Source organism: Passer domesticus, chromosome 3 (genome assembly GCF_036417665.1).
Source record: "Passer domesticus isolate bPasDom1 chromosome 3, bPasDom1.hap1, whole genome shotgun sequence".
Taxonomy (NCBI): Eukaryota; Metazoa; Chordata; class Aves; order Passeriformes; family Passeridae; genus Passer; species Passer domesticus.
Genome location: NC_087476.1, coordinates 114017684 through 114044619, shown reverse-complemented (window position 1 = coordinate 114044619; position 26936 = coordinate 114017684). Strand labels below are relative to the sequence as shown.

The 26936-nt window shown below is 45.4% G+C and overlaps 2 long non-coding RNA genes across 3 annotated transcripts; one reads left to right on the top strand and one right to left on the bottom strand.

The window, feature by feature from the left end:
* Positions 1–22: 22 nt before the first annotated feature.
* On the bottom strand, positions 23–9381 carry LOC135297561 (uncharacterized). Of its 2 annotated transcripts, XR_010359515.1 has the most exons (4): positions 8863–9381; positions 3905–3980; positions 2099–2233; positions 23–990 (listed from the first exon to the last, which is right to left on the bottom strand). It is a non-coding gene; the product is annotated as an uncharacterized LOC135297561 (long non-coding RNA). The 2 variants fall into 2 exon arrangements; XR_010359514.1 differs by lacking the exon at positions 3905–3980.
* On the top strand, positions 3237–26554 carry LOC135297562 (uncharacterized). The gene is made up of 4 exons (XR_010359516.1): positions 3237–4024; positions 5139–5318; positions 6452–6600; positions 26437–26554. It is a non-coding gene; the product is annotated as an uncharacterized LOC135297562 (long non-coding RNA).
* Positions 26555–26936: the final 382 nt, after the last annotated feature.

Sequence of the window (26936 nt, the reverse complement as noted above, 5' to 3'; positions counted from 1 at the left end):
TTTTGCTTTGTGATCCCTCAAGGGCAGAAGCGTGGACAGATACATGTGATACAGCACTGGAAAGGGGTGTGGGGGTGAGCAGAGTTACAGTCATGTGCTTTAAGGATCATGGGGAAACTTCATACCTAAGAAACAGGCAATCAGCCCTGGGGCTGTGGCTCTTGGCTTGCATTTGTGCATCTGTGTGGACACCTGACAGAGATGATGGGCCCAGGTCTTGCCTCCCCTCATGAGGAGATGTGGGGTTTGGGTGAGGGAGACAGGGAACTTTCAGGGGTACCTACCCAAGGGGGCTGTGTGGAACAAAACCAGTAGGGAAAACATTTTGGGTTTGGTGGTAGAGCATCACACCCTCCATTTGTAAAAGGTGTTATGACAACAGGAAAGGGCGGCATTAGAGGGGATGAGTTTTTTCTAGGTGATATCTAGAAAGAAGAGAAAGAGGGGGAGAGGGGTATTTTCTCTCTGTGGCTTGCAGAGCTTTTCAGCTCTGTGATTGAATTATCCAGTGCCAGTCCTTGGTTTCTAGAAGATCCTCTCTAGGCAGTGTTGGCCCTTGCTGAGTAGCTTGAAAGACCAGGGAAAGGGCTTGGTTGCCAGACTTGGTGGTGCAGCTGAAATAACCAGCTGACAGATTCAGGAGACTGGGAGATGAAGTGTTGTCTCACTGAAGGGCTGAGAGGGGTGGACTTCACTCTGTGTGTGTGCATATGTTTCAGGTGAGCAGGAAGGTGATGGCTGCTTTTCACTTGCCCCAGCAATGCCCCTTTTTGAGCAGAGGCATCTTATGGCCTCAGGTAAAGTCCTAATGCAGGGCACTGCAGGTGGTGTATAAAGGGCTGGAGGAAAATATTCTTAATATTTTGTTGTAGGAAGGGATTAGATAAATCCTTTTTTCAAATGTCCCACAGAGAAAGAATGGGGCAAGCATGGTGTGTCATGCTGGTCATCAGTCCTTCTTGCATAGGCTGCTGAATCAGACTCCTAAGCCTGTGGAAAACATTGACACAGAATGAGCAGGACTATATTGAGGGGATTTTAATTACTCTCCCTCCTTTTATCTTTTTTGAGCTCTCGTGGCAGGTTGACCCATGACTGCGACACAGGCAGGGACTCCATCAGGTGTCCTCAGCTCCCCCTTTCTCCTGAAGAGCTGTTCTCTACATTTGCTACCTCACTGACAGGTTCTGGTGAATATCCTTTTCAGCCTACAGTCAGGTGCTCTAACGTGCAAGAAGGAGGTGGTTGGGACCCTGTAAGGCTCCAAAACTTGCTTGATGAGACTCTTAAAAGGGCTTATGGGTTTTCATTTACTCTAAGGTAGAGGCATGGGAAAAATACTATCAGCATGTTCTCAAGGGGTCAAAATAACTAAAAAGCCCTTTACTGGCATTTTTCAAAAATCAATGAGTTTTGGCAAAATGTTTAGAGTACCCCATAGCAGTCTTCAAGTACCTAAAGGGGGCCTAAAAGAGAGCTGGGAGAGAGATTTTTGATACAGTGACAGATGCACAGGAAATGGCTTTAAACTGACTGAAGGCAGTTTTGGATTAGATATTGTGAAGAAATTCTTTACTGTGAGGGTGGTGAGGCATTGGCACAGGTTGCTCAGGGGCATTGTGAATGCACCATCCCTGGAAGTGTTCAAGGCCAGGTTAGATGGGACTTTAGGCCACCTGTACTGGTAGAATGTGTCCCTGCCTGTGGCAGGGGGTTAGAACTGGGTGACCTTTAAAGTCCCTTTCATCCCAAACCATTCTATGATTCTATAATAAAGCCAGACAGCAATTTCAAAAAAGCAGCATGTGTCTTCAGGTGACACATTTTTTCCTGTCTTCTTACCATAAAAATTGATCAAGTACAGCTCTTCCATATCAACTTTTTCTAGTGCCCCTTTTATGATTTTGTTGAGGAAGCTTCTCTAGCTCTTTATTCCTAGTAAGTAACAGAGTGCTCACTAATGAGCAGTAGTATTAATAGTGCTAAGTGGTATTATGTAAAAAACCACAAAGAACATGACACCAAAAATCCCACCAAACCCCTTCCCCAGTAAGAGCCAAAGAGATCAAACTCCTCTAAGGCCACAATGTACACATACCTGTTTTTTTTCCTTTAGGAAATTTTGCGCTGTGGAATAAACCAGTGGCTGGAGACTGTGACGGTTGTCCCTTTGCAAAGTCTCATTCCAAGAAGGTGTCACTTCCTGGGATACTGCTCTGTGCTCCAAATCCATCTGCAGAAGTGAAGCAGCGTGATGTTTTGTCTGGCACCCAACCCCAGATACTCTCATCATTGGAGCTCCCCGAGGGCCACTGGTAGGAATTTCATCCCTTTTCCCTGGAAAGCATGTGTAGATCTCCTCTACACCAGCCCAGGGCATGTGGGGCACTTTGTGGAGTCGATTTCACTCACTGAATTTCCCAGTGTGTGAGCAGGCATCCTGAGCAGGGAGAGGATGAGCCTGAGTGGGCACAGAAACACTCACAGATTATCCCAGGGTAAACAGAGCTCTTGCTTTAAGCAAACAGCTAGCCCTGACCCAGCCTAAATCAAACTTGTGATCTTGCTGCATTAAGATGGATTATATAGATCTTGAAAGACTTGCACACATGAAGAAGCCTCGTGTGTTTTTTTTTTTGTGTGTGTGTGTGGTTTTTTTTGTTTTTTTTTTCCTGGTGTGAGTAAGGGATGTTTATTGCAAGCCTTGGGATACCAAGGCTGCTCTGTTTTCTGCAAGGGAATTTTCAGAGTTGTTGCATTCTCCCTCTCACAGTTGGCCTGAGTTACAAGAGGCTTTGGCAACAGTGCAGCTCTGGGGACTCTTTAGATTAAAATAAAAAAAAAAAACAACCCAATCAAATTTCTATTATTCATAAATCAAGGATGTAATTTTATCCTCCTTTGGAATGAAGAAGTAGAAAAGCCACCATACCTGATATTTGATTTTAATTTGGAACATGATGTGGACTTCCTCATCATCACTTTTTGCTTCGGTTATTTAGGGCCAGATATTTGTCCCTGCAGCACAACCCAGCAGTTGCTACCATGCTTTCTGGAGCAATGCCAGCAGGATCTGCAAGGGATCCTGTTGCAATTATACTCCTGTAAATGCAATCAGCATCTAGCCCTGCACCCACAATATTTCATTTTCAGTTCTGACTCCCTTTTTGTACTTTGTGGATCAGTGGGGACTGTAAGAAAAACTAATCTCATTAACTTTTGCAGGGAGCTGGAGGATGACTGGAGTGTGTTTGAATTTTGCATTCCAAGGCTTTAATTAAGATGCATTTACCACTGTCAATAGTTGTGGGTTTTCTCCTTTAAAACTTTTTAACATTTTCAGGGCTTTCATCAGATCTCTAGGGCAGCTAATTTCATTGGTGTTGCTTCAGTGAAGAGTTTGACCAAGATACTCCATACTGGAGAGCTGCACTTTGCAAGGGCAAAATATGCTGATGTCCAGAGAAAGGATAATTCAAGGAAGAGGCACCAGGATAAGGAATGCAGTTGAGGGCTCAGCTGCTCCTCTACCTTCCTACAGCAGGAACACCTCCCCAGCCCAGCTTTTGAAAGTGGAAAACCACCCTGACAGCCGCAGGATACTTGACACCCTTCCGAGCAGGGGTGTGGCTGAGCAAGTCTGGTGGTGAGCACGAGGGGAAGGAGCATTGGGTCAGTGCTCGTGTCCACATTTGGGAATATGTGTCTGTGTTTTCAGTGACAAGAGGATACACGGGAGAAATTGGTAACTTGACCTCCAAGCAGAGAATTTGTCTACTTGCCTTTCCTGCCAGGTGCTCTGTAGCTCACCCACACTCCCCTGTGCCTCCACTGCATAAAGAACTGGGACTTTCCAAGGGGATTGAGGCTCATGCTGTTGCAGCTGATTTTTTTGTTTTCTTACCTGCAATAACTTCTGAATTTCTATCAATATTAAAGCAGTCTGGGAGGCTTGAGGATAATCTGGTTACCATACATTTCTGGAGGAGAGATGTGAAGAAGAAATAACTTGGCTGAGGCAGAGGTAGGGGACACAACAGTGCCATTATTTAGTTTATCTGCCAGCAGCACTGTCAGCTGCTGTGAGAGATGGCCTATGGATTGCACTGCAGGGGGCTGTGATATATATGAAGACCCCTCCATGTTTTACCTTGTGGCTGTTTTATCAATTTTGACATGAACAAACCTCCCATCCCTTCCCTCTCCAACTGAAGAGCCCAAATGCCTGGAAGCATTGGCTCAGCCAGCTGGCTGGGGCCCTCTTTGGGAACCACCCTGGTTAAATGGGTCTTATCACATTGGAAAGGGACCCTTAGGGGAGCTGCAGGGGTTGGAGCTGCCAAAAACCCATCCAGGTGGCCTTGCAGGGGTGGCAGTGAGGCGCTGCCTCAGGATGGCAGCTGCCAAGGATCAGATGAACGCTGGGTTTTGGGTGCTCAGGATCAGTCCTAGCACAAGCCATGAAAAAGCAAGTGCAAGACACAGTGAGGCACTGGCACAGCAATGCAGGGTGTCTGCAATGCAGTGCGTGCTGCAGGTCTCTGAGCGTGAGGGGAGAAAAACCTGTGCTCTCTATCTGTGTTTGAAAATCCCTCCCACAGCTCAGAGGAGCTCCTCTGCCTGGCAGGCACCCAACTACTCAGTGCTGGAGAGACTTGGATCTGGCAGCCCCAGTCTGCTTCTGCTGTGCTCCCTCTCACCAGCACTGCCAGCTCTTCCCTGGTTCCTCAATCCATGAGGAGCAACCACCAGCAGATCCAAAGGAGGGCTGAGATGTGCTCCCATACACAGGGGGCAACACCAGCACGCACAAAATGCTCCCTGGGCTGTGAGGATGGTGTTGGAGAATGGTGTCCTGTCGAGAGCAGAAAATCAGGTCCTAAACAAAATTTAAACCAAGCAGAACTGTGTGATTGCTGTCACTGCTTTAGGCACACGTGGTGCCCAGGCTGAGGGCAGCAAATGAAATCCCCCCTCCATTCCCAGCCACTCTGCTTCTCCCTGTAGTCTGGGCAGAGACTGAACAGCCACACCTGCTGAAAACCATTGCTGAAAAAATGTGGTTCTACAGCGAAAAAAGTGAAGAATCAATCAGGGCTTAATGATTTTTCCCTGACTGCAAAATTGCTGTTTCTTAGCCATTAGAATCCCTGTCCTTCTGCTCCTGCTGAAAGGCTGAGGAGGTTTTTGATCACAGGCACGAAGTGAAAGCTTCAAAGCCCTTGTCTGCAGACAAAAGGGACTTCTCAAAACCAGCTGCACCTGAGAGAGCATTTATGAACATCCCCTGCTTTGTCAGTGCCTCTGAAGAAATCCAGGTAGTTAACAAGGGTGGAATAGCTGTACTTAAGTTTTATAAAAGGATCCAGAAATGCCACTAAGCCTCCCTGCTTCAGAGCACTCTGTAAGCTGTGCAGTGGTGGTCAGAGAACAATGGGATGTCTTTTCACCTTGTCTCGAGGTCCTGTGAGATTTCTGCACTTCTCTTGGAATGAGCAAGTGCAGCTGGCTGTTGTATATTGGCAGAATGAATTTAGCCATGCTAGAGACACTGCTTGGGAATTTTCTGTAGATGTTTTGTTGCAATGTCAAAATACATTGCTGTGAAATGAGCTCTTTCAGGCACCTTAGATTAATTGTTTTTTTCTGTTTTCCACGAGCAGTACACAGCCAGAGCAATGAGAGTGCTTTGGATTGTGCTGCCATTAAACAGGGCTGCTGCAGTGCATCAGGGGAGCTGTTCTAACACATGCTGTGTGCAGGGTATGGAAAAGGGTCAAGCTGTGTGTTAACTTTGATCTCCCTCTGGGGCTGTCTTGGTTTTCCAGCACATTTAGTAGTACCTCATTTTGCAGTGTGTGCCCTAGGTGCAGCCAAGCTCCATCACTTCCCCCTGAGCCCATGACCAGGCTTCTTGCTCTGGCTCAAAGATGTGTTTTCTGTGTAAGACTGGTGGAGTGGGAAGCTGTGTGTCAGTGGTGCTGCCCTGCAGTCCTTCAAATGGGCTTTTCTGGGCTGTGCCTGGGGGTGACAGCTGAAAAGTAAGGAGTTCTCTCTGGCAGTGGGAGCAGAGATGCAGGAGGAGAACAGACTTCCTTGAAGCTGACCCTCCCAAGCAGCTGCAGTGATCAGGTATTCCTATTTATTTCTGTTTCTTCAGACTGCTGACCTCTCTGAGACAATGGGATATCAGACTTAGAGTTTGGACAGAGATCAGTGAGCAGCTCTCTCAGTCAGAAAGAGCTTTCCCCCACAGAACAGAATTGCTTTGTCACAAGCTGCCAGGGGAGACCCATAACCAGGATGAGTAATGCAGTGGGGTGAAGTGAGGCCCTGCAGATTTTCTGTGTGACATGGAAAGAGCTGGGAAAATTTAAAATGGACCCTAATGAGGTGTGAGAAAAATTCCCTGGACACTCAAGGAGGCTGCTCTTCTCCTCCTTCTTGCTAGGCAGCCCAGCATCATCATGTGAGCACAATAAATGAGCCAGAGGAGAGGGGAATTGCAACCTTGTGTGTCCTGTGCATTCCTCTTGAGGAATAAAAGTGGCCAGGAGACCTTGGACAGGACCTTGGAGCAGTCAGAGATTGGCACAGAAGGTGAGACATTTTTTGGATCCATTAGAAAGAAGTTAATTTTCCTCCCCTGGTTTCCCAGGTGTGGAATGGGAACTGTATCTTTCAGAAAAGCACTTGGAGCTGAGCTGAACTTGAGCTCCTGTGGACATAAATGCAGTTTCCATCCTAGCACTTCCTTTAGATAGAATTAGTGTCAAATGGTAAATTATTGTATTTGCAGGGACCCTCGTGGCAGGAAAGATTGATGCATCTGACTCCATGTTCTCAGAAGGCTAATTCATTATTTTATGATACTATATTATGTTACAGAATACTACACTAAACTATGCAAAAGAATACAGAAAGGATACTTACAGAAGGCTAAAAAGATAATAATGAAACTCGTGACTCTCTCCAGAGTCCTGACACAGCTTGACCCTGATTGGCCAATGAATGAAAACAACTCACAGCAAAAACCAACGAAACAATCACCTGTGGGTAAACAATCTCCAACCACATTCCAAAGCAGCAAAACACAGGAGAAGCAAATGAGATCATATTGTTTTCCTTTTTCTCTGAGGCTTCTCTGCTTCCCAGGAGAAAAATCCTGGGTGAAGGGATTTTTCAGAAAATGTGAATGTGACAGTAAATCACCTCTAGTACCTTGAGGTGTCTGCCCAACCTCAGCTCTAGGACCACACTGCTAAACTCTCCAAGAATGCCAGTGAGTAAAGAAGACTTTCTGTTCATTTACAGGGCCTGTGACTTGTAAGTCAGCTCCCATTTGATTCTTTTTCATTGTCAGTCGTCTGCAGATCAGTTTAAATGGGATAAACAGCAGAGTTCTGAATGCAAGGCTCTTGCATATGAAAAAAACCCATTTTTTCTTTGATTTGGGCTTGTTTTGTTGTGCATTGACACCATTTACTAATGAGGAGGTTTTGGAAGTGAGTAGCCAGCTGTCAAACTGGTGGGATGCCTTGTGTGGCAGTCCTGTCCCACAGAGACCTGCCCAGAGGCCTGGGGTCTGTTAACAGCAGCTGCAGAAAGGATGGACACACATCAGCAAAACTGCTGGTTGTACTGACATTGGATTAGGCACAAAAACCTTCCCCCATCAATGTCCAGGCCATCTACAAATGTCTGTGTGGCTGTGTCAGGGGCTGGAGTAAATGTGTGCTGGGGCTGGCAGTGACACCCATCTCTGGCTCAGCTCATCCAGGAGTGCAGCCAAGCCTTGTTCCATCCTGGCTGGGAGCACTGACAGGGACCCTGCCCTCCTGGGCCAGGGAAGGCTGCACATCACTGCCACCAGCAATGCCAAGGAAGGAGAAAGGGACACAGGGAAGACAGGAACCACTGGCTCCAGTTAGGAAGAATAGTCAACCTGGTGGGTGTGGGCTTTCCCTGGAAAAGGGGAACTGGCTGGAGCACTGGGATCAGCCTGACCCTAGAATCAGGCAATCTGACAAACAGCAAGTACTCCTCATATGGTCTGGAAAATGAGGAGGAAAGGCCTTTCTCCACACTCAGCTGGGAAACCAAGCCAGGACTGGCTGTGTCTGCAAGAGTGCCTGCACCAGGGCTCTGAGCATGAAGGACAAGTGTTTCCCATGCCCATGCCTCCTCTTTCTCCCCACAGAGTCAGGGGCTCTCTCCAGCTCGCCCTCTTTTGAAGCCTTTTGGTCCTCCAGTGGGCAGGCTGTGAGCTGTGCTGCTGCGGCAGGAGCAGGGATGGTTTTGCTTTCAGGGAGTTTTTCACACAGAGGGTCAGACTGCACGAAGCCCAGCTGCAAGATAACCCTGAGAGAATCTGAATGAAGCTGTGAGTAGGAATGGGGGAACGTGCTGATTTAGAGAAGCCAGAGGTTGGTTCCATGGGGCAGAGAGGATGTCTGGAGGGTACCCACTGCTGGAGGAAGAATTGGAGCATACCTCAGCCAAAAGGTCATTCTGACAGTGTTTGGAAAGTCAGGGAGGTTGAATGTGCATAAAGTGGGTGCAGATAAGCCCACAGAGAAAGAAATCTGGAGCCTGCTGTACCACTGCAGGCTGTAACAAGGGGGCACATTGTCCTTAGCAAGCTGCTCCATGCCTGTGGGAACATCCTGATCCTGCTGCTGCAGACCCTGGCCCCAAACCCCAAGTCAGCACAGCATGATGGGGAGCCTTGTGAACAGAGCCTCAAGCTCTTGAGTTCAGGAACAAACAGAGATGTCTTGAGGCACTTTTGGGTTAGGCTGGTATTAGGCAGCCTGAGCCAAATACAGGCTTTCCATTAGGTACATGAAGAAGCTGTCCTACCTTTCCAGATCCAGGGATCCACAGTTCCTGAAGGATACCTTTCTTCAAGACTGGCTTCATACACAACATCAGAAAAATGTCCCAGGGTATCAGTAGCGTTGTGGTCAGAAGAGTAATAGTGATGATCCCAAATGCTCTCTTCACGTTCTGTCTGTGGTAAGGTGAGGGGTGTAGGTCTCCCCTGAGGGTTGTTCTGGACTAGACAAGCACCTACAGCAGCATTCACAGGTTGCCCTCATGAAAATCAGTTCTCACCTGCCCCTGTATCAGCTAAATCGATCTGTGTTCACAAAACACCTGAGTCCTTCTCCCTCTTAAAAGAACCCAGCCCAAACAAACAAACAAAAAGTCCTGGAAAGCCTGGAACCTTCACAAGAAGGCTCATGAGGGACTTCCTGGCCATCCCACTCTGTCCCTATTGCAACAGTGCTGATGTCCCTTTTTGCTCTAGTCTTGGGCAAATAGGAGCCAGATATTATCCTGGAATTAAAGAACTATGGAGCAGGAGGAGCAGGGTCAGGGCTGGGACCAGCTGTATTGTGGTGCCTAAATAAGGCTGCCAGCCTATTTAGTGTGTCACAAAGAACCTGATGAAATGACTGCCCAGGGACAAGAGGTGTTAGAGGGCTTCTTAATAGGAGAGGATGTAATACCCAGTGACTGGAAATTGAAGTCAGTGAGAATCAATGTAGAAATATAATGTAGATTTTCAAGAGAGAGAGCAATCAGCCTGATTGCCAAGGGACTGAGTTCTCCATCAATGTGAGTCTTTAAATTAAAGGGAGATGTCTTTAACAGTCTGCCAGCACAATGGCAAAGAATTCTGGGACATTCATGCAGGGACATTAGATGCAAGGGGACCAAGCAATCAGTCTGTGTGTGGCAAGTGCTGCACCCCCTCAGTGATGCTTCTAGGACAGAGCCCACCTCTGGCTGAATATGTCTGGAAGAGAAAGGATGAGTTCCTCACAGGGCTAAGTGAGGGAGCTGAGCTGAAACCAGGCATTTCACAAATAAACCAAAGCCCTGCACACCAGTCCACCCCATAGCTGCATCCCGGGGTGAGTTGGGTGGGAGCAAGGGTCTCTACTCTTGAGACAGCTTATGTAAAATAATCTGTGTAAATTTTGGTTTTGGACAGTTCTTCATTTTCCAAGGACATCATCTGGAAGCTGTTTCAGAACATCTTTTGTAAGCTATTGCACTGCCACTTCCTAACCGGGAAACTGTTATCACTTTAGAGAAAAACGTACCTCATATTTCCACAGCAGTTAGATGTGGTTTCCTGAGAGTACAGTCAGAGGTAACTTGTGGGAACTATCATTCAAAATTTCCCATCTCTTAAATGCTCTTTAAAAAAAGTTTCTATTTTAGCAATATTGTGTTAGAAGAATGTGTGTTGGAATCTGTCACTATTAATCTGAGAATGGTCTGGGCTGTACTGTGTGGGAGCATCCTCTGCTTGCTTCTCATTCCCATTACAGCACAGTGCCCACAGGCAGAAAAGCTGATAAAAGCTGCAGTCATGCTTTTACACCAGAAACTTGATTTTTTCCTCCTGAAGTGCAGGCACATACACACCCTTGGAAGTACTTTTGGGCTTGATAACCTTGTCCACTTTTCAAGTGAGTTCCACATGAATTACACTCCATAGGCAAAGGAAAGGGCTCTGACCTGCAACGAGGCTTGGTGGCCAGAGCTTGGGTGCATCAGTGGGAAGAACATCAGTGGGTTTTGACTAAAACCTGTTGGTTGTAGAGGATAAAGTTTAACAGAAGGCATCTCTCTAATAGGATTTTTCTCAGCCTAGTGTTCTCATTTAATGCAGAGCTGTCTCTGCTTCTTTTGCATTACACCCCTCACTGAACCACTTGCTGTTATCTGCACATGAGTGCTGAACCTAGAGGCCCTCTTAACATACAGCTCCAGATTTCAGATATTGTGTGAGCTTGGCTTCACCATTAAAGAGAAGTTTCTTTGCCCACTCCTTCTCCTCAAACTTCTGTTTTGCTGCATATTGTGCTGCACATATTCAGAGGGGTAATAAATTCAGTCGTTTTTCCTCTAAATGTAATTCCTCAGTAATTGCCATCTATTTATTTTTATTGGTAGCAATAACTTAACTTTATGAATGCAAGCTCTGGACTCTTTCCATCAGTGTGCAAAGCTTTGCTTAATAAAAGTAAAATTGCATTTGAGAAGGTTTAAATTAGGTGGTTTCACAGAAATGTTGTTATCATGGAATCACAGAATGGTTTGGGTCTGAAGGGACATTGGAGATCAACTAGTTCTAACCTTGGACAGGGATGCATTCCACTAGTCCAGGCTGCTTAAAGCCCCATCCAGCCTGGCCTTAACACTTCCAAGGATGGGAATCCCAGCTGCTCTGGGCAACCTGTGCCAGTATCTCACCATCCTCCCTGGAAAGTATTTCTGCCCAACAAAGGTAGGTAGGTTTAGATAAACCTACTTTCTTCCCATTTAAAGCTATTCCTCCTGGTCTTGTCACTACATGCCCCTTGTCAAAAGTCCTTCAGATCTCTTGCAGGCCCTCTTTCAGTACTGGAAGGCTGCTAGAAGATCTTCCTGGAGCCTTCTCTTCTCCAGGCTGAACAATGCCAGCCCTCTCAGTCTGTCTTCACAGGAGAGGTGTTCCAGTCCTAGGAGCATCTTGGCCTCCTCCAACAGTTTCATGTCCTTGTTGTGTTGGTGGTGTCAGAATGGCAGCACTCCATGCCTTGGGAAGCACAGATGGAATGGCACTTGGATCCTGGAAGGCCAAGTGCAGGGGCTGTTTCAGCCTTGTTGATGAACAGTGGGTCCAACCCAGCCAGACCTTCCCCTTCTCATCCAACGCTGCAGGAGTTGTTGTAGCCTTTGGAATGGGATATTACTGGTGTGGTTTCCTGATTCAAAATGAGCACAGCTCTAGGAACGCTCTTGTTGTAATTTTACCTTCTCTTTTGCAGTTTTCTTTTTCATATTTTGATCGATCTGCACTGGGAATAATGAACCCTCAAAACTCACTCTGACCTGTATACACATGGTACACACAGATCTTTTTGGTAGTGACATTGAGCAAACTTCAAGAGAAACTCTGGGTAATTTTTGTCTACATTTTCATCTCCATTTTACCATCAGACTATTTAAATAAGTAACACATCTCAAAAAAAAAAGGCACAAAAAAAGGTCAATAAATATTAACATGTTTGAAATGTTTGATAAGAGTCTGTGCTGGCTTTTGATTACTGCTGCCTTTTATAAAGTTAGATCTGAATCTTTTATTGTGCATTACCAAGAGATAAAGCACAGTTACTGCTTGTGCAATTTGGTTCTATACCCTAAGCAAAAATGCCTGTTTCTTGATTCTGTATGCTATCAAAAGGGATAAGATTTTAATCACCAGACAGTAAAGTCCCTTCCTATTTTCATGGTAATAGACCTGAAGTTATTTTTACTCATTAACTATACAGTGCCCATTAAAATGCCAGTGGTTAGGTACATATTGGGGTCATGAAATTCAGAGAGGTGTTTATTTGTAAATCATGTAACCCCATCCCTGCAGGGGTTCCTGTGCAGGGACGCACAGGATCGTGCAAGTCCCACGTGTCGAGCTGCCTGGGACTGTCACTTGTCCTGTGCCAAACCATGGGACAGCACTACCTGTGTGTGCCTGTCCATGCACCGTGTTCTGTGCATGCTGCCTGCTGCAGACAAGATAGATTCCTGTAGGGTTCAGGAAGCCAGGAAGTGAGGAATGCAAGGAATTCCTGTTTAAGTCCTATGCTGCCCTCAAACAGTGAACCCAGCTTTTCAAGAACAGCGCTTAACCAAGGGAAGGAGAATTTAAATTCTCATCCTGCTCACTTGGGCCATAAAATGAGCTTTATAACAAGGGCAAAGTGCTGTTTCCACTGGCTGAGAAAATGGGTATAATGGTGCCTCTTAGACTACTCTATCTCATTAGTACAGCAGGTCTGAAAAGGCACTTATTTCCTGGAACAGAATGGGGCCACAACCCCAGGGATGTTCCTGGTGCTAAAATACTAAACCCAGACTTGTTCTGGTGCTTATTTGTAAAGCCTTGCCCTGAGCAGCCTGATTGAAGGGAGAGCAGAAGCTCCTCTTTAGTCATACCTTCCCTGTGGCTTGTTCTTGAAAGGTGCCTGCCTTTCTCTCCCTGGAAAGAGCATGGAAGAGGAAAACAGCATCCTGACTCATGTCTTAAGCTTTCACTTTGAATTTGGAAGTCAGGCTGGTGAGGTGTGAGTGACACAGAGCAATTAATTCAAGCATTTCTGAAGTAAAACACATGCTGGGCTACATGCAGACCACACCTCAGATGAGTATGGAAGAGGATGGACAGGAGTTTTGCAGAGCAGAGCTGAGCATGGAGACACTGCAGAGCAGCCTGTGAGGGAGATGGATGCAAACCTTCAGCTCAGCAAGCAGCTGTGGGTCACTGCTGTCCACAAATCAAATTTAGGGAAACTCCTGGGGGTTCCTCAGTGGGTGCTGCTCTGTTTGGGCAGCCAGGAAAGGAGCACTGCTTGGCCAAAGCATTGGGCTGCAAGCGGCTGCAGGAACAGCAGCATCAGAAAAGAAGGAATTGCTGTCATCAGCAGCTCTGCATGGGCAGGCATGGAAAACCAGGGCACTGGGAATATTTCTCTGTCTGCTCTGGGGTGTCCTGACTCCCAGGGGAGCACTGACTTTGACCCTCATTCAAGGAGAAAGTTTCCTAGACTTCAAGATAGACTAGAATCCACAAAAGTGTGAAATAGATTATAGAGTAGTGTAGGTGTATCACTTGGGTGAGAAATTCAGGTTTTGGGATTTTTAGTATGTTGTGGATGGAAGCAAGATGGAGGGCACAGGGTGTTGTCCTGGGCTTCTTCTTCACTCTTCTTCCTCTTCTTCATGGGTTTGGGTGGCATTTTGTAATTGGGTGGAAAAATCCACATTGCAGGCTTCCGGAGATGAGTTATTGGGTTAAAAGGGGAAATAATCTAGGTGTCAGTTTTTAATTGGATTGTCTAGCTTTAAAAGACCTTGTAACAAGAGATAGTTGGCCATTTTTGAGGTGCTTTTCCAGTGCGCTGAACCTGGTGTGGACAGCATGCAAAACTCTAGATAAGTTAATAAAAAACAAGAACCTGAAGACTGAAAAAACCCAGTGTGTCTCTCTTTCCTGACACAAGACACCTCCAGGAGGGTCTCTCCCAACAGGGGAGCCCCCTGGGAGGGCTCAGCCTGAGTCCCAGAAGTCGGGGAATCAACAAGAGGTGACAAACTCACAGCTCCTGATGACAGCGGGCACAGCGACAGTGCCACAAGGTGCCACACGGTCAGAGCCAGCACAGGAAAATAACCAGCATCATTTAGAGTTAAGAAGGTGCATGGGGTTGGGCTGGTCCTCAGACTGTTGGTATTGCAAGCAATTTGTTGGAACAGAGAGGTTGTTCTGCCTCTGGTTGTTCTGTCTCTGGGTCCTCAAACTGTGACACAGATAGTCACCACAGCTCCGGGTCTGCTCCCTGAAATCTCATCTTGTTGTGCAAAGAGCCCCTGATCCTGCAATGGGCTCTGGGCAGGGATGGCAGTCTTCTTATGTGATACAATTTACAGGATCAGGACTCCACCTGGAGTTCAGTCCTAAAGCACACACCCACTTTGATGACATGTGTTTACCTGCTTTCTGTGCCTAAGCAGAGAGCACTCAGGAGGTCTTGCCAGGGAAAAATTTCCTTGAGGTTTTTCTGCAATGGTACTGAACCCTTGCCTTGGTGTTTGGGTTTGTTTTTAAAACCATTCTGCACGTTCTGCAAAGAGTGTAATTCAAAGCATGGGCCCAAAATTTCACTGCAGAGGGGTACCTGTATTTCTCAGTAAACACTGAGTTTCTGTATTTCTCAGTAAACACAGCTGGTGTTGCACAAGAAAGAACTGCCCTCCAGTCCTTCTGAATGTTTTATCATCTTTGGGCTTATGGCAGTAGTCCCCAGCCAACAAATATTTTCCAAAAGCAGCTAAAGCAAAGCTTCCTTAGCAGGAAACTCCAGGTATTTTGTCTGTGTGAGAGCCTGGAGACCCAGATTCCCTTGTTGTATTCCTGCAGGGAATGGGCAGCCTCATGCTTGGTCTTGCTGCCATTCCTGATGCAAGCTGTTAGATCCCCATAACAGGAGTCCCTGTGGCTAATAATCACCACAGCTTTTGTGGGTTTTTTGCAGCCCATCTGATGTGCCTGGCTGCAGGTTTCCAGGTGGATAGGGAGCAGACACCCATCTCTAAAACCTTCAAAGGTGACTTGCAAAAACCAAACTCTGAAACAAAGGAGAAGATCTATTTAATATGTGGCTTGGAAAAACAAAGCAACTACAGCAACAACAAGCCCAAAAGGAGACCTGTCCCTCTGTTCTGGGCTTCTAAAGGATATTTGTGCTTGCCTCAGTAGCAGAGGAAGAAGGAACTCTACTGCCAAGGTAGACTGCAGTTGGGTGGGGCTGCTGATTTTGTTCATGTGAGTGCTGCTGGTGGTGTGAGGGCCAGTAAAGGCACTGTTCTTTGTTCTTTGGGTTATTCTGTGAGCATCTGTATCTTTAAGATACAGGCTTTGCTGTGTAGAGGCACCCAGGAGCTGGAAAACCTGGCAAAGAGGCTGGTGAGGAAAAACCCCTTGGGTCTTCAAGCCCGTGGGATCACACTTCTGCTCACAGCATGCTTCCTAGAATGAGCTTTAGAAAATGCTGTTCCTCACCAGGACTCTGTTTTAGGGTATCACAATGGCTTTCCTGGGGAATTTCTTACAAGAATTACAGGATTCTGCAGAGCAGGCTCTTCCAACAGGGATTCAGCATCTTGCTATGGTTGTGGGACAAGATAACAGTACTGACCTGTGTAACCACATTTAACACTGACTATTTATTTCTACTGAAAACTTTGAATGTGACTGATAAGCTACAAAAAATAGGAAGTCTTCATCCAAAAGTCTTGGGAAGTTCAGTCTGTCTAGCATCATCTCTTCCAAACATAAGATGTGTGCTTGCATTCATATTCTGCACAAGCTGCATAGCTGGTGTTTGATGGTGCGTGTCTCAAAATCAACACTGAAATGAGAGGCCTAGATAGATTCGTTCTTTTAATGTGACTGTGAAGTGGAATTTGCTCCTAAAACACCATGACATTGATTTCCCACAAAGTGACAGTCTTGTCTCATTACCTTGATTCATTTGTTGTCTGATGGATTTTAATAGCAAAGATTTGAATTTCAATGATTAACCCCCACCCCAAAAGGAAAAAGTTTAGAGCTGTGTCACATCAGCAGCTTCAAAAATAACCAGTGTTTGGGAAGAAATCCACAGTATTGGAAGCCTGATAGCAGGGAGCCTCAAACAAAAGGCAAAAAGGGGAGAGAAACATTGAATGGGAGAGGCATTAGCATCGAACAGGGCAGGCATAATGTCCCTGTAAAGAAAGATCAGCTCTATCTCTGTGTCCAAATGTCTTCTGCTCTGACTTACCTCCATCTGTGCTGTGGTACTATTTCCTTGAAGCAATCTTTCTCATATTTGGGACTTCACACAGTGTGTTTTATGTGCCACAAAGAGTTACAATTCCACTGGGATGTATTTGACTTGGGAACATAATAGATTCTGTAGATGGAGTAAAAGTCCCCTCTATTAAACATGTGAGAAAGAAGGAGTGACTATAGCATGTGTAGAGAGCATCCAAAGGAATATAAGGAAGAGGGGAAAAAAACCAACGTGAGAATGGACAGAGATAGTGAGGTGAGGTTTGTCCACTTTGTTTTAAGTTTCCTGTAACATCTTAGTTATCTGGGATCTCTGGGCTTATCTCCCTAAAAGTGGCAGCTAGGAAACGACATTCTCACTGTGCTGCTTCATCAAATTGATGGCTGCTGTTTTAACAAGCAGCATTAGCCAGAGATTGATGGCCCCATTTGCAGCATGAAAGATCAGTGCTGCTTGCAGCAGTGAAGGTCTGAGCTCCCTGGGCTCCTGCTGACAGGGGGATGTCAGGCCATTGCCAGGGAGGCAGAGCTCCCCTGAATCTGGGCACCACACCGGGGACATGGGCATTCCCACACCTCCCACATTTCCTGCTGGAACACTTGCAGCCCTCCCCTGCACTGGCTCAGAGACTCGGTGCAAGAGAGGATTGTTCATTTTGGGGTCCCTTGTAGGAAGCTGTTCAATGTCATTCCCACAGGGGTGTTGTCTGTGTGGATCAGCAGCATGGCTGAGTGATGAGAAGGCAGATCAGATCTTCCTCTGGAGCCATAAGTCATATGTCCCATCCATGTCTTCTCTCCCAGACCACGGGGTTGCCTCAATCCAGCATTTCTGCTTGTTCTTGAGACCAAAAGGGTGACAGGGAGGATATGGGGTCACTGACTGGGTCTATCAAATCCTGCACACACACAGCCTATGAAGTCAAGTCTTGATCCACTTGGGAAATTCTTCACATGCTTGGTGGAGGGAGAGTCAACTCTGGCCTGTTGTCAGAATTTTTGCAATGAGCAGTGGTGTAAATGTCAGGCAGACCCCTTGAATCAGGCAGTGGGGGTGGTGGTCACAGGGAGGGATAACAGTTCTTGAGAGGAGAAAGTGAAGGAAGATTAGACAGATGTTATAAACATGCAAAGATGGCAATGGTGGGGTGAAGCAGTGAATAATAAGAGGAGCTGAATCTCTCACAGGTTTCTTGCTGAGAGCATCTACAGGTACGTCAGCATAAAGTCTGTGGTCTTGTGCCAGTTGTGACCACATTCATGTTTGCTGAGCTGCATTGGGTTTTATTACTGAAGACTGCAGCTGGATTCACGGAACTAAAACATGTGATTTTCCTCTTTCAGAATTTCAAGAGATTTTCAGATGTTCTTAGCTGATCTTCATGCTTCTGAGAGCCTGTATCTGACCATCTGTCTCCAATTAGTCCTTTCAGCCCTGCAGACTTCTCTCTCTGCAGTTCTCACACATCTTTTTTTTTCCTGCTCCGTTATTAATGAAAGGAGCATCAAAGCACTCTCAAAGTATCATTTTTCCTATTTGAAGAAGGATAACTTCATCCACCTGGGAAGATGTGGGACAAGACAAATGAATCTTTTCCCTGAACTTCTCTTAAGAACAATATTTTTTTCCTGAGGTGTATAAGATGACTGAGTGTTGTGGCAGAGTTCCTGGGCCAGACACAGAATAAGGATTCAGGAGATCTGGGTTCACTCTTAAGCTCTGCTAAGTCATTCTGATTCCTATCTGTTCAACAGTTAAAATTATCTGTGTCATTACTTGCTTTTTCCTCTGGTGCTGCTAGGACCTGAGCAAACAAAATGGGCTCTGCACACTCTGCCCCCATCCTGGGACCATGGCTGTTCTCAGGAGTGGCTCCAATACAGTGCAGATGTAACCTGGAATCATGCTATTGGGAAAAAACTTTGTCTTAAAGGTGCCCTAAGTTCAGACTCTTTCTCTTGGTCTTTTCTTGAGCTGTGCTTAAGGTAGGTCTGTGCCTGGTCCTGTACCTGCTGATACTGACCTCATTTCCCTGCTTGACCTTGAGCCTTTCTCATCAGCACAGAAATGTTCAGTGATGACTGCTGTCTGTGGTTGCTCTCACTGGATGAGCTCTGCCCTTCTCATTCAGGTTCTGCTGGACTGTCTTTGTTAAAAAAGGGAAAAGGGAGTCTTGTGGACCAGGCCTCATCTTTCTGATAGTGCCCAGAAAAAAGGAGGAGCACAAAAAGTTATTTCTCTTTGAAAGTCCTTCCCAGCCTCTGGCACTTTAGGTAGGGCCTGTTGAACCTGAAGGTACTGATGTGCAAACCTGTCTTTTCTCAGGGTAGTGAATGTTGTAGATATTTGTGTGCCAAATAACTCTGATTAGCTCCCCTTCCCTGCCTCTCATGGATTCAAAGGCCATCTGTCCATCTTGATTCATTTTTTCAAGGGCAAATTCCCTGCCAAATTATGTGAAATTTATATAATTTGTCTGCATTGGGATATTTGGTCTATTTTGTCCAAAGGACATTAGTTGAAGATACTTACTTGAACATCCCTGGATTTGTTTGTACTTGAGCATCATCTGGATTTGTCCTCTGCTTCATTCTGGATGAGGAGAGTTAGCTTTACTGTAATGTGCTTCCTGCAAAATATACACACTACACACGTAAAAGACAAGCCTGAAGCACCAAAGAACAACCTTTCAATAACTCTTATGGCCCATTAGCCACATGATGACACCAGGTAGGTAAAGGAGACACTCAGGAAATTCCACAAAAAATTACTTCTGAAAGCCTTTGTAAAATTGTAAGCCTGTGTGTGATTTGTGTAATAAATGGACAGTATTGTTTGAACATGACATGGTTTTTAAGGATGACATGCTCAGCCTCACCTTTGTATTGTGTAGGAACATGCTGAGATTAATTTAACATCTATTGTCCATCATTTGCAGAACTCTGTGCCTAGGCTTGGATAGTTAATGAGTCCCCTGAAGTCCTCTCTTTCAGCTTTAATTTTCTCCCTTTCTGAACAGACAGGAGTCAAATAAGTGAAAAATCCTATGGGCAAGGGGAAAAAAGGAGGTTAAAATTCACATTTGCTGTATGTGGGGTGAAGCTTTGATTTCTGCCTAGGGCCTTTGTCCTACACAAATGTGCATCTCTGAACACTATGCCAAGTCCCAAAGCACTGTAAACCAGAACAGGGTGCTCAGGGCATGACCCCCTAGCTCTCAGCTGATTCATCATCCACCTGAAAATAAAGCTTCATACATTCCTCTTCTTTCTTACTTTAAAGGAATCTCCCTATTGTGGAATTATAGAATTGTTTCGTTTGGAAAAGTTGAGATCACTGTGCCCAGCTGTTAACCATCCTTGCTCTTCTGGCCAGTTCTGCCTGAAGAACCATATCCATCCATCAAAGCCCTCCAGGCACATCAGCCTGCAGGCTGTGTGACAGTGATCCAATTGAGTTCATAACCCTGGAATGCACAAGGCTCCTGATGCCTCCTGTTTGTTCCCCATGCTGCATGGATTGGTGCTCAAGCCCTTCAGAGACACATCCATTTAAAAGAAGAATATGTGAGTGCTTTTTCCCCAGCAGGGAGACGCCCATTGCTGTTACTCAGCACTCACTTCGCTTTCTCTTCTGGTGCCACCATATGATTTAGGCTCATTTGCCTCCAACACTGCTCAGAAAACAACTGCCAGCCCCTCATCTGACATCATGGCACTAAATCTATTCTGTAGTTGCTGACCTGAAAGTGGAGCAGCAACTTTCCCCCTGGTGCCTGAAGTCAGCAACTTACAGACTTTTCCACCACAAGTCTTTTTTTTCCCAACCCAACAGGCTCTGTTTTTTTTCCCAACAGGCTCTGAATTTTCTTCCTGCTGTGTTGTTAGGTGTTTGGAGTCTTGGAGAAGATTCTGTTCACTTTCCTGTAACATCTGATGCTGTGCAGACTTCCCATCTCCACCTGTACTTCTCCAAGAACTTCCGTCAATCAGGAAGACTCCTTCCCCATCTCCAACCTCCCAGAGGAGTTAAGCCTGTGCTGGGGCAGCTGCTGCTGGACTCTGCTGCATCACAACCAGTGCTAAGCACACACACACTGTCCCCAGCAGAATTTCTGGATTCCTTCTATCTGCTCTTTGCAAAATGCTGCATCAGTTTGCACCTTCTGCTACAGTAGTGCAGCCCAATTTTTGATTCTGTATCACAAAGCACAAACTTAGGTGGCAGAGATGGAAAACTTCCCTCATTCAGGAGTTCAGGGGCACAGGAATCATGGAACAGAAGGAAGACTCAAATGGCACCCTGGAAAGCAGAGGTTCTTCCTCCTCTAACCCCCTCCTGTCTGTGTAGGTCCCTCTGCATGGAGCTTCAACACTGTCTCATCCCTTCCATTTCAGTGCAGCCAACAAAACCCATGCCAAGACATTTATCTGGCATCCAAAACTTTGGTCAGAGCTCATCAGGTCAAACAAAATGGGGTTGTAGTTGCTTCACTGGTAAGGCATGAACTGCAATGAGGCAACAGGCTGAGGTAGTTTTCTTCTGCCTGGACTAAAAGTCATTACATTTGTTGACTTCAGTGCAAAAATGTGGGCAAATGCACAGCCTGAGCTGGTGTTTGATGGGGAAAGTTGCAGTCCCATCCAAAGCTGTGTTAACAAAAGAGGGACTTCCCTGATATCTACAGATTCATTCCCGGTTGGGGTGTGCTGAACTAATTCAGCTTCCAGTTGAGCCTGTTTTAGAGACATCTCTGCCGTGTTGGGCCATGAACAGAAGAGTTTTCTTCCACATACAAACATGGACCTTGCTGCTGTTGATGTGTCCTGTGGGTACCTTTCACACAGGGCAGCTGAAGGAGCCATGACATTTTTTCCTGCACCCTGATGGCTGATTGTGTGAAAGCTGCTGTCCAAGGGCCAGGCTAGAAGAAAGTGCTCCACCTAAGGATGGAGTGCTCCACCTAAGGATGGAGCAGATCATTATGTTCTCTGTGTCTTGGAGAGAGGAGGGAGAGAGGACAGAACTTGGGAAGGAAGTAGAGGACAAGGAAAATAACGAGAGGAAAAAACCAACCTGTACTCTCAGGGCAGAGGACTGAATGGAACAGCAGCCTTGGGATTCGCAGATAAACTGCTTTCTCTCTAAAACTTTGAATAAAGATGTTGAGATACACCCTGTCAGCAAAATCCAAGAAAATCTGGCTTATGCATTTTCTTCTTCTTGCCTAAACAATGCTACAGGCTATACAAGAGCCTAAAATCTCTGAAGCTGGGTTTGCTGCTTATTCCAAGAAACCAAATGATATCTCTGGGAACAGCTTCTGGTCAGACAGTGCTTGATGTAACTGTGCATGTGTAAGATTCCTGAGCTTGGCACCATCTGCTCACAGAGAGCATTGGATCCCTGTAAGGATGTCAACAAAAAGGCTTGGGAAGTTTGTGAAAATGAGGAGGAGAAATAGCAGGTTGCAGAGTGTAGGAAAATTGCGAGTTTTCTGTGTGGCTGTTGCTGTTGTGAGATTTGTCACTTGTTTTTTTAATTCTGCTTCCTTCCCACTGACCACTGAGAAATGTTAGCAAGAGGAGGGATGTAAGTTAAACTGAGAGAAATATGGCAATGGGACTAGCAGGCTGATCAGACCAAAAACCCCCCAAAATTCTCTATGGTCCTTGGAGACATCACTTGTGAGCCCCCAGAGAATCAGGCTTGGTGAATTAGTGGAAGAAAAACAGCTACTGAGCATTACACCTAGGAGCTATAAAATCTCTTTGATGCAGCCCCCCAATACCTGTGAGGTAGCCTGTTTAAAAAATAAAATTGTAAAGCAAATGTGAAATTTAAACCCCAGGTGGTAGACTTAAGAGGAATATTCTTTGCTCCAGGAATCAAGATAATTGTACATTGAAGTATTCTTTTGCTCTAACATTAGTTTTGCCTTTCTCTGAAGTATGACATAAATATGTTTGAAATGGATAATCATACCCAAACCATTTCCATTATCAAATAAGAAGGTTTGGGTGTTCTGTTGCAGTTAAGCTGTTTTAAACAAACACTCACTCTTGCTGTGCTATTTTCATGCTATAATGGAGGTACTTAACAGAATGCAGAAGTTTATCTATTCTTCCTCCTGTGTAGAAAATAAAACTTTGTTGTTTTCCAGCAGCTGATGTTTGAATACACAAAAAACCACTTTGTGTTTATGCAGATTGTCTGTCACAATATTTGGCTAATTCAAATTATTGCTCACTAAAGACTACTTTTTTTTCCCCCTGAACCTCTGTTCTCCTTTTCACCTGTGACAGGTACAGAATAATTTATTTACAATAAAGACTTTGAAGCTTTGGCTGCCCATGGAGCCCAGGGAGGGGCTGCTTGCTGAGCTGGGGGTAGGAAGGGGCCATTTCCATGGTGCCTGACACACATCTGTGTTTTTGTGAGGGACAAGGACACCCTGGGAGCCCCTGTGGCACAAGAGGCAGATTTGGAATGGATGAGCACGGTTGTGAAACTATTTTACGTGGTTTATGAACTGCAGATCATGGTCTTACTGGGTCAAATTGTATTGAGCTGAGCAGCCTCAGCTCCCAGAAAAATGTCCCAGGAAAATGTGCTTGTCTACCATCTCTTTGTAGCTCAGTATTTCTTCCTCCACCACCGTGTCTGTTGGTTGCTTTGATGTGTGGCTGTCCTTGAAAGCCAAGGGTTGGAATGACAGATGATGGGGTTACAGTTGTGGTATTGCTGGAAAACAAATGTACTCTAGATCACTGTGACAGGGATGTCACTTGGCAGCTTACCAAAGTTGGTTTTTTCCTTATTTTAGTTGCAGTCTGTTTCACTCCAAAGCATTTTTTCCCGTACTTGTGATGGTGCCCCAAGAAAAATGTGCAAGGTTGCTTTGTGTGTTAACCTCTAGATAGAACTGTTTGAAGAGTGTGTGCCCTGGGAGCAGAGAGAACTTGATTTGTGCTCTCAGTGCTCAGGGCTAACCTGGGTGATTTCTGAACTGTGAAGAGAACTTTTCTTTGTGAATCTAAGGTATATATTTTTGTGAGATGAACAAACCTGTTTTTTCCCACTGAGTGTTGTTTGATTTACTTTTATGAAGTACTCCTGTACAGAACTCTGTACGACTGAATTTTGCCTGAAGTTCAATTAATGCATTGATTTTTAGTCTGTTATTCTCTTCTTCAGCTCAGTATTTGGCTGCATAGTGTGTTATCAAAGCTGTAAGAAAATCTCCTTACACTGTCCTTTCTTCCAGTGACGACAGGCCTGAAAGAAGACTATGCAAAAAAAACCCCAAAAAACCTAAAAAAAAAAAACCAAAAAAAAAAAAACCAAAAAAACCCAAAACAAAAACAAAAAAAAGGGCAAATTTTGAAGGTGCCTGAAATGCAGCATGGGATGGGAAAGGTAGAAAAATTATAGGTTTGTTTGGTGGTTTTTTTTTTGGTTTTTTTTTTTTTGTTTGTTTGTTTGGTTTTTTTGACACAATGACATTGAAGACAACTTCTTAATAGACCTGCTTTTATACTGATGTTCATTATACAGTACATGCTGGAAAAACTGCTTTGATCAAAATATTTAAAACCTAGTGCAGCAATTTTCATGCTCACACACAGGAACACGAGCCATGCTTTGTGTTTCACTGAGAAAATTTGCATGGAAAGGTTCTGTTCTTACAAGGAAAGCTCCTTTCTTCAAGCTTCACTTGTACAGTAAAAAAATCCTTTTAAGGAGAGGTGCAGAGCAACACAGGGTGCTGGAGAACAGGCTGCCAGTGCTGAATTTGTCTGTTGAGACACATTTACGGGTCTGGAGCACAATGTGAAAGTTTTGTGTGTTGTGAACACCCCATGTGTGGAGACACGAGGCTTGACTCCATTTTCAGAAGGCTGGTTTATTATATTATGATATATATAATATTAAAATACTACATTAAAACTATACTAAAAGAATAGAGAAAAAAAAATTGATCAGAAGGCTAGAAAGAACAAGAACAGAATGCATAACAAAATCTTGTGACTGCTCACAGCCTCGACACAGGTGGCTGTGATTGGTCCTCAAGTGAAAACAATCCATGGACCAATGGAAGATGCACCTGTTGCATCCCACAGCAGCACACAGTTATTGTTTAAATTTCTCTCCTGAGGCTCTTCAGCTCCTCAGGAGGGAAAAATCCTAGCAAAGGATTTTTCATAAAATATCATAGCTACAATTGTGTATGATGGGATGCTGGAGAGAACAGCAGCTGTAAATGTGAGACACAACAAGCAAAGCCAAGCAACCCATCTCCTGGAGGCTGTCCAGAGCTTAGCTGGGATGGGATATAGACGAGTGTGAAGGGGCAGAACTGCAGCCCTTAAAGCAAAGATGTCAGCAGGAGGGAGACTGGTTCCAGAAAAGCCATGGATGAAACCTCCCAAAACCACTCCCCATCAGTCTATTGCTGCCAGGGGTGGCTCACAGGGGTTGTGCTAAGCTGTTCTCCCTTTCAAGCCTCTGGCTTTAAGGCCTTCAGTACTTTGCTAATTCTGCTCCTTCAGCAACCATCTAGCAATGCTCTCTCTTCTCCCTCAGGACTTGTTTCACTGGCTGCCTCTATTTCTTTTGGGTCTGAGAGAATATTTACATTATATTCATGTGATGGGGAAGATTAATGCCCTGATTTTTTCTGGCCATTTGGGCAAGTCCAGCACAGGGTGCAGGAGTTGGTGGGAGCTGTGGAATTACATTCTTCTGCTGTAACAGACAGCAGTAGCTGTGAGATGTTGCTTTCCTGGTCCACCAGCAGTGGCTCCAGTAGTCTAGGGAGGTGTAGGCATGGGATAGAAATGGGATTATTTATGAGATTGTTTATGGGATTGTTTACAATTTTGTCTTTGGACATAATCCTATCACGTCAGGCAAGTGGGCTGTGCTCTTCCCAGGTGTCTCTGCTAAGCATGGAGTCACTGCTGTGATCCAGAGAGGGATGGTTTATGGCAGCAGTGCTGGGAGGCTCGGTGGGAGTTTCTATCTGTCCCCCATTCAGTGGGGTCAGTGAGAGGGTAGGGCTTGGTCAGAGGCTAAAAGTGCAAGTTCCTTTGTCTTAAAGGGCATGAGTTGAACTTTCTGTCGAGCTGGGTACCACTGAACTTGGTGTGTCACAGGTAAAGTAGGAGCTGGTTTGCAATTCTAGACATGTCTCTGCAGAGCACAAATTCATGTGTGAGTGGCCATGGGCTTTTTGAGCAAATAGGGAGCAGAAAGAGCCATCAATGATTCTCCTTATCCTCTGTGCAAGGGGTAACTTTTTGCAAAAAAGCTGCAAAATAATGCCACAGATCTGTGGGTCCCCTTAGTAAAGCTGTGAGTGTTCAGGGTTAAGTCTTGTGCATTGGTCACCCAGCTCAAGGAGAGTGTGAGGGCACTGCCTTGGGTTTCACACTTGGTTTGTGCTTGTATGGGAGCCAGGGGGGTGGCTTTTGTCCAGCCATTAGGATCAAAATGTACCTTGGACAGGGACCTCTACAACACCTGGGCAACGTGCCAGGGTTTTCTCACTGGGACAATCCCTCAGCTGTGGCAGTGGATAACCTAATGAGCATTATTGGCTTTTTACACCAGCGCTGGGAGCCAATAATTCCTCCTGAAATCTGTGCTGAAGTGGGCACTAGGAAAGGCTGACATTTAACTTTCCCAAAAAAGTTCATTTCAAGGAGTAATTTACTTCAGATTAATTTTAGAGCAAGTAATCTAAGAAGCCTGAGGAGAGTGGAAATGCAGGCAGTCTGGAGACCAGGACATCAGAGGATTGCAGTTCTGGAGAAATGACTCAGGGTGTTAAACTGCACAGGAGGAATGACTTTTTGAAACTGGTTTGCTTCAGGCACACGGGTTGTTATGTGGGTGTGAAGCAAATCAATTCCATATTTTTAGAGCAGAAATTGTTTTCCTGCCTTATTAATGTGTCAGGCCCTGTAACAGCACAATGTGCAGAGGTTTGGGTTTGTGCGTTTTTTTTTATTGTTTCCTTGTTTCTCGTTTCCAGAAAGCTGAATGAATGGAGGCAAAGGACAATTGGCTCCTTTCTACACACCTTCCAGAAAGAGGCAGGGGGAGGCTGTGTAGTTCTGGGTCCAGTTCTCTGCCAAGGGACCTGTTGAGTATTTCAAGCTCTCCGCTCATTTTCCCTGTGTTCCTACATTGCCAGTTACTGGCTGCTGTTAGTGTTTGCAGGGATGTTTTATCTGCTAAAATAAAGGAAAGTTTTCACATCTCCTGCTCTGGATTACAGTGGGTTTCTGGAGCCTGCTTCCTCCTCTGCAGAGGCCACAACTCTCTAAGGTGTGCCCTAGACAGGGATGCTTGCCAACAGGTGGTGCAGAGCGGGGGACAAGCTGATAACATTCAGATCCACTCCATCCTAGAGCTGCTTTTAGCCACAGTTGAAAACCAGTCTCTCTCCTGAATGCAACCTGTTGCCTTGTTGATTTGTTTATAAAACTTTCTCCTTAACCCAACAAAGCTCTGTTTTTGCAAACTGTTTTA